General features: G+C 38.3%; 1 long non-coding RNA gene across 1 annotated transcript; it reads left to right on the top strand.

The window, feature by feature from the left end:
* The first annotated feature begins 215 nt into the window (after positions 1 to 215).
* LOC141504122 (uncharacterized) lies at positions 216 to 6,278 on the top strand. The gene is made up of 4 exons (XR_012473209.1): positions 216 to 360; positions 2,320 to 2,363; positions 4,665 to 4,776; positions 5,137 to 6,278. It is a non-coding gene; the product is annotated as an uncharacterized LOC141504122 (long non-coding RNA).
* Positions 6,279 to 7,857: the final 1,579 nt, after the last annotated feature.

Genomic DNA, 7,857 nt, shown 5'->3' with positions numbered 1-7,857 from the left:
CGGGTCCCCTCCCCTTGCCAGGCTGGGTGATGGGAACTGAGAGAAAGCTTTCGGGGAGGTCCCCACTGTTCTGTTCCTCAGATCACAGAACCCCCTCCTTTCCACTCTGCTCAGAGAAGAGGCAAGCCCCACCCTTCCGTGACATCACTGTACTCACCCCCTCCCACCCTATATTGAGAGGAAGCTTCTTTGTCTCTGCCAGAAGATGTGAGGTAGCAGGGAGACAGTGGAGATCTGGGACCCCTCACCACTTGCCTTGCCCTCCCTACAGCTCTCCCCTTCTTTACCCTCATTTCCCTCCATCTTCCAGACTGACAATCCCTGAGGGTCCTGCAAAATGCACAAGGGGCTGTGAGGGAGGTAAGTACCCCTGACTCTAGTCCTGCCTCAGTTTCTCCCTTTATTCTCCTTTCCTTCCTTTTCTACCCCCACCTCCAAGCTTTTCATGAAGCCTTCCTCTCCATTGGTTTTTCTTAGTCCTCAGGAGATGTCTGTAAGGGCGGGTGGCAGATATTCATAATTTTGTTTTTGCATGTCTTGTGTAAATAGGTCGGATCATCCATTTCTCTTTGTTTGTGTCTGTGTGTGTGAGTGTGTGGGGGGGGATGTATGTGTGTATGTGTTGGGGTGAACCTGGGCTTGGCTGGCCCTCTGGGGCTGCCCCTGCCTGGGGCTTCCTGATTGCCCGGGCCTGTGTCTGAGTGTCTGGGGCTTGTGGGATGAGGGGTAGGGGCAGGGTGGAATTGGTGCAGACAAGCAGGGACCAGCCTTCCGGGCCACTACTTCCCTCCCCTCCTCACATGGATGTTTCCATCCTCCCTTTCTCCATCTTGGCTTTGTCTTACAACTGAGGAGAGAGAAGACAGGGTGGGAACTTTGGCCCCTTCCTCCTTCTTATCATCTCTTTTGTTTAGAAAAAGTGGGGGGGGGCATTTCCATGATCCTTATTGTGAGTCAGATAGAGGGGACTATCTCTGAACCTGCAGACCTCTATATTTTCATCCTGAAAGATCGGGGTTGTTTTAATGGGCACGTCTATCATTTGGAGGGATTTGTTGATGACTTACTTGCATTTCGTTTTTTGAAAATTTCCTGTTCCTTTGTCCTATTGGAGAAAGACTCTTAATCCTGGAAAATGGAAGCACTTCCTTCTTCATCTCCTGTATGCAATAAGCCTCAGAGATATTTAGTGCTAAGGTGTGTTTCCTCATATATCTGTTTCCCTTCTGAGTTTGTCTGCCTTTGCTCTCTTTAGGCCAAACTATTTCAACTTTACAGAAGCAGAATAATCCATTTTCTTTTCTGTGATTCTCACTTACACTTCTTCTATCATAACTTCTTCCCCTATCCATGGATGTGAATGACAATTTCCTCCTTCTGCCTTCATTTGGCTATTGACTCTCCACACCTAAATTGGCTCAGACAGAACATAAAGAGCAATTTTTTTCTGTATTGAAGAGAAACCCTGAGTGTCTTCCGCTCCCATATTGCTTGTTTTTGTTTTTTGACTAGGTAAAAGAGGACATTTTTTGCTTCATTTCTTTCTTTCTTAGGCTTTATCATTGAATAGGGATTAGCTCAGTCAAACTGAGACCCATCAAAGACTTTCCCTTATAAAAGCCAAGGCCATCTCCAGTCATCCTGATATATATTTGGTCACTGGAACCAGAGGGCTCTGGAGGAGAAAGTGAACCTGGTGACTTTGCACAGAACTTGAATGCAATTCACTTGCGGATCATGGCTCCAGCTCCTTTATATCATAATACACATGAAGAACAAATGTAATTTAATTTGATAAGTGCTGTGAGGTACTGATATCCTATGAACTATCTGGAAAACCACCTCTCTTTTGTCTTCTCTGTTTCTATACCAATTTCTGTATTCTAACTTCTATCAACCCTCTCCAGCTGCTGTCTTTGAAGTTATTAAATGCCATTTTTTAAAATCTGTTTGCTTCTGTATACTGAACACCTAATCTTATCCATTGTCCTGCCTTTCACTTTTTAACAGACTGGAAAGTGTCCCACTGGAGTTGAAAATTCTTTACCCAAATAAAGTCAGTCAGGAAATGTGAGGCAGGACTCAATAACAGTTGCTATCATATTGACTGATTTATAGAAGTGTTTTTTGATCTACCACTGATAATCCTTGACCAAAACCCATTCTTTCCTCTTTTCCCTGTTCTATTACTACCCTCAAGATTATTGGATTCTTTTTAATTGTTTTTATTAATGTTTTCTCTTTCTTACATCACCGGCATATCACTTCTCTCCCTTCTTGAGAGTCATGCCATATGACAAATAGTATTTTTTGTTTTAGGGAGGAACAGAAGTAATCTCTTTGGATCTCACCTCTTGGACAAGGTATGGTGATGTTGTCTTCCTGTATTTCCTTTTCTGGTCCATTTGCTTTTTCACATTTTGCTTTTAAGTTTTTTACTGAACCATCCTTTCTATTTAAATTGGTGTAGTTAGCATGGACACATAAAATTTTCTTGAATTTGCTTATCTCACTTTAAATCAGTTCGCAAAGATATTTTCCTTACTTCTCTCTATATTTCATGCCCATCATTTCTTTCTTTCTTTTTTTGAAACATTTATTTATTTATTGTTAAATTTTTAAATGTATTCTCTAAATGGCACAGAATGCAAATTTTCCTTCAGTAAAACACTTGTAGTTTCCTTTCAGGAAATCCTGGAAGATATTTGTTTTACCCATTTAACTTAGCTCAAGGTTGCTTGATAATATAGAGTAATACTATTATAACCCAGAAGGGGAAACCCACACATATAGTTTTGTCAAAGGGCAAGTTTATTAATGAAACAAATATTTATCTGATGTGAAGTCAAACCAAAATCAACACATTTCATCTCATTCTTGATCAAAATCCATCAATTTCGAATGGCCTTACAAGAAATGTTCTTTCTCTTAACTCAAAACAAACATGGAGGCCACCAATGATGTCCACTAATTTTCTGACTCATCTCATGATAATGAATTTACATATCATGCCCTTTAAAATGAATTTGCACAAATAAATAATAATGATGCTATCATCTACAAAAAATGAATCCTGGCATTTTTAAATTGCTCACTTTTGAACAGAAGATGACTAGAAATTATTTTCAGTATCACCATTAAATAAACTTCCATGACTGAAAATGTTTCTCTCATGGAAGAACATTTTGAAACATTATATGTTGTTCGTCCTTCATTTTTGAAGGAGACCATGATATCAGGGAGGTGATGCCATGGCAAGCACAGGAATTCGATTTGAATATGGGGGGGGTTCTGTACTAAGTTACCAATCTCACTTTCTCCTCCAGATCCATCTGGGTCCAGTGGCCAGATATGAATCAGGAAGAATGAAAAGAGCCCTGGTTAAGTGACTTGCCTTGGGTCACACAGATACCAAGTGGCAAGTGACTGAGGCAAGGACAGTGCTCTATCCACAACATCACCTAGCTGCCCTTGTGATACTGTAATGTATGAATGCATGTATCATCCTAATTGTTTATATAATACATATACTGGCAACAAGGAGGATGCTGACAATCTACCTGTACACATGCAACAGAAATTACAATCCAACCCACTTCTACAAATAAAATCTGTCAGGGTTGGCCTGTTTTTTTGAGATCACTAAGTTTACTCACATTCATTCTAACTGACTTTTAGGAATAGGTTGTCTTTTATGAAAACTTATGTAAACTGTCCCATAGTATGAGAGAACTTTATTCTAGTACCTGCAAGGAAACTTATCGAACTGATGAAGGAGAAGTTTCCATATACATTCTTGCTACAAAAGGCACAAATGATTAAATCTGAATCAGAAAGCAAAATGAACCTGGTTCATTGTAAAATTCAGAATAGGTTTTCATTAAGTCTGGCCTCAGGTTATGATTTTTTTGAGTTCTATGATTATTAAAAAAAACTTGTGGAAAACACAATAAAATTAAGAGAAAATCTCAGAAAATCTGTAATGGGCATCAATGAAACTCATCGGTTTTTCAGTCCTTTTTAAATTATTTTAATGAAAATGATAAATTATCAAATGAAAAATTCAGGAAACACTTCTAATTTTTGGCTTAAAAAGAATATTAAATATTCCCATACCAGGGACTATAATTTTAAATTTCACTTAATGTATAGACACTGCTGCCCTCCATCCAGTTGTCAATAGGAAAGTAAAACAAGAAAAATGTATATACAAATAAAATAAAAATATGATTAGTTGAGGTATTAAAACTGATTCTTTTGCTTGTAAATTGAGAATAATCTGCCTTAAGAGCAAACACACACAATGTAGTTAAGAGACAGACCCTGAGGGGTGGCTAGGTGACCCAGTGGTAAAGCACTGGCCCTGGACTCAGGAGTGCCTGAATTCAAATCTGAGCTCAGACACTGAACAATTACCTAGCTGTGTGGCCTTGGGGAAGCCACTTAACTCAATTTTCCTTGGAAAGAACTAAAAAATGGAGAGACAGACAGAGAGAGAGAGAGATCCTCATAGAGTCCTCTGAATATCCCATGCTGTCTGTACTCATTCTTCAGTACCTTCAACATTGGGAGGCACTTTTAAGAACTTTGAAGAACAGTTCTGAACTGCATTTAAAGAGAGGTTAGATCAAGTGGATGAGATACTGTCTGTGCTGTTGTTTCAGCCACAGGAATACAACGCAAGTTTATCTGCATTTTCAGAACTAAGACATTTGGACTGTCTGATGAAGACCTTTGAAGAAAGTAGGAGGATGGGAGAGGCCAACCATCTTTAAGGTACCAAAAGTAAAAATAAAATGAAATCCCTGCATAGGGAGCCATCCTTATAGTAGTAGCCATCAGTCTTCTGAAAAATCCTTTCCTTTGCATCACTTGTTTTGAATGTATGAACAGGTCATATATATGTCTGTTCTCCCCCCCGCCCCCCGCTCAAAGCCAGGTAAACTCTAAGTCAGCTCTGTAGGTACAGGTGACTGCTGTCATCATACCTTCCATGGAAGCAGTCACTAGCAGGTATCTATATCCAGAAAGCTCCAGTTTTGTGATAATTAACTTTTGCTAATGGGCAAAGGAAATAAAATCAATTGCATCATATGGACAGATTCTAATCACCTTTGCTCCATTTTTTTTATATAGACCAAGACAGCCTTTGTTTCTGGGAACAGCACTCAAAGTAAGAAACGATCCTAAATATTTGCCATGGTGACTGACTATGTACCTATAATTACATGTTCTCATGATCCAAGGGAGCGATGGTGGTTTTGATACAATATCCTATCCTTCATCCTACCTCAAAGAAGCCCAGCCAGTAGACATCCCTGTGAGCTGACTCCATCTGTGGTGGGATGTTGCTCCCACTTCCTGCTCCTCCGGTCCAAGGGGCTGCCAGTGTCGCCATCTCTGCCTTGGGGCTGCCTGGGCTTGGGTGCAGGTATAATTAGAGCCCTGAGACCTCCAAGTGTTCAGCTTCTGATGGGAAACGACCATCTCAGCTAGGTAATGCCCTACAGCTATGTCCCATAGCCCAGCAGCTGATGTTCCAGTACTCCTGATGGGGTGGTGCCCACACACATCTTTTCTTACAGCATGGTGATACACCTCTGTGTCACTCATGTTCCTTGCCTAGCTTAGCCATTGCATGGTGGCTGAGCAACTACTTAGTTTCCAATTCACAGCTGCCCCCAAAAATGCTGCTAACAATGTTTTGGTGTATATGGAAATATCTTTTAATTACTGATGACTTCCTTGGGGTATAATGGAGTCTTTGTTTTAAAAGTTCTAAAGTACCTTTTACTTGCTGTGTATAAATCACAATTAATTTTCAAAATGAACGTATCATGCCATGCCTCTACTGACAATGTTTAAGTATATGTATAATTTCACATTTTATTTACATGTGAAAACCATATTTGTGTCATAAGACAAATATGTTAGGACTCCATTATAAGTTGTTTTTTTTTTACAAATAGTTATGTTTGGTAGGATTCACTGGCAAATCCATCTGATGCTTTGCATTGTTTCCCCAGGAAAGTCATTTTTTTCTTGATCAGTTTCTTTTTTGGGGACAGAATTATTGGAATCTTCTATGTTATTTTCTGTTAACATAGAGGGTTTACATTTTGGTAAGTATTCATCTATTTCACGAAGAAGGTCAATTTTGCTGGCATCTACTTGAATCAAATGACCTATATATTGTTTTAATTTCATCTTCATTGGCTATGCATGTGTCCTTTCATTTTTGAGACCAGTCGTGATGTTTTTTCTTGTTTTAATCAAATTAAAAAATGGTAAATCTATTCTGTTTATATTTTCATAAACTCAACACTTACTTTTTATTGTTTAATTTTTAAATTTTCGTAATCTTATCATTTACTTGAGGATTTCCATTTTGATGTGTAAATGCATATTTCCATTTGTTTTTGGTTTCTACTTTTTACAATTTCATGCCCAGTTCCTTGTTTCTTTTTTCTGTTGTTTAAAAATATAAGCATTTAGAAATAGAAGTTTCCCCTAAGTCTTGATTTGGTTGTTGCCAGAAATTTTGGTATGTTGCTTCATTTGTATATTTCTCTTCATTGAAATTATTGCTTTGTTCTGATTTATTCTTTGACTCGTTCATTTTTAAGATTATTTATTTTCCAATTAATTTGTGATCTAAGTTTCCACAACTGGGCAATTCATCTTGCACTTTGTTCTACAAAAGTTCAGTAAAGGTCTCCATTTAGTATTTCTGTTTTTCTTCCTATTCCTTATGAGGTTCAATGCCCTAAGATTTGCTTGTTTTTATAAAGGTACCATGTACAGCAAAGAAAAAAAGTATATTTCTTTTTATTTCCATTCTGTTTTCTCCAGAAATCTACCAAATCTAACTTTTAAAATATTCTTGTTGTCTTCTTGATTTCTTCTGTATATATGTTATGAGTAGATTTTTCTAATTCTGAGAGGGGAAAGGTGGGTTCATACATTAGAATGGTTTGACTATTTCTTTCTGTAACTCATCTGTTTTTTTTTCCCTTTAAGAAGTCAGATGCTTGGCCATTTGATGCATATTTGTTTAGCATTGACATTACATTATTGTCTATGGTACCTTTAGGGAAGATAGAGTTTTCCTACTTATCTCATTAAATTAGGTCTGTTTCAGCTTTTGCTTTGTCTGAGATCCTGATTGCTACCCTTGCCTTTTATACTTCATTGAAGGCTCCAGAAGGAAAGTGATTGTGTAAAGCTTCAGAATTTTTCGCATGGCTGTATTCAGATCTAGATACAGGGGTATGAAACTCTTTGGTGGTCCAAAACTGATGTGATTTGGGGAGAGGATTGTTCACTGCTTTTGTTGACCAGGAAGAACCCCCAATCCTTTGGGATTACAACTGGTACTGCTCCTCAGGGACCCTGTTCCATTGGGATCATAAGTGATGCTATTCCTCAGGGACCCTCACCCCTTGTGACCAGAAATGATACCTACTCCTCAGGTTCTCTAGCTCCTTTTTCCAGAAATTCTCCTCTCTGCCCTTGAACTATGAACCAGAAGTCTCTATAATCACAGAGTCCCCCCCCATAATCTCTTTCTAGGTCCGCTTACTGTCTGACTTGAGAGCTCCCAAAGCTGAAATTGCTTGTCTGCAAAAGTTAATTATCTAAAAAATGAAATAATTTTCAGGTACAAAGTTTCCAAGTAAGTAAACCAATGATTTAATGGAATTGTGAGAGGTTCCCTTAAGTCAGGTTAACTAATTCCTCAGTATTTAGTGATAGAAGAGAATTCACAGAGTTTATTTTTATAACAGAAAAAGAGGATTAAAAACACATCAGCAATCTCAGGAAACTTGTTTTGAACATAATTCAATTCGATTAGGC

This window comes from Macrotis lagotis, unplaced genomic scaffold (genome assembly GCF_037893015.1).
Source record: "Macrotis lagotis isolate mMagLag1 unplaced genomic scaffold, bilby.v1.9.chrom.fasta BILBYCTG149, whole genome shotgun sequence".
Taxonomy (NCBI): domain Eukaryota; kingdom Metazoa; phylum Chordata; class Mammalia; order Peramelemorphia; family Peramelidae; genus Macrotis; species Macrotis lagotis.
The sequence above is the reverse complement of the archived record's forward strand: the minus strand, read 5'-3'. Positions and strand labels throughout refer to the sequence as shown.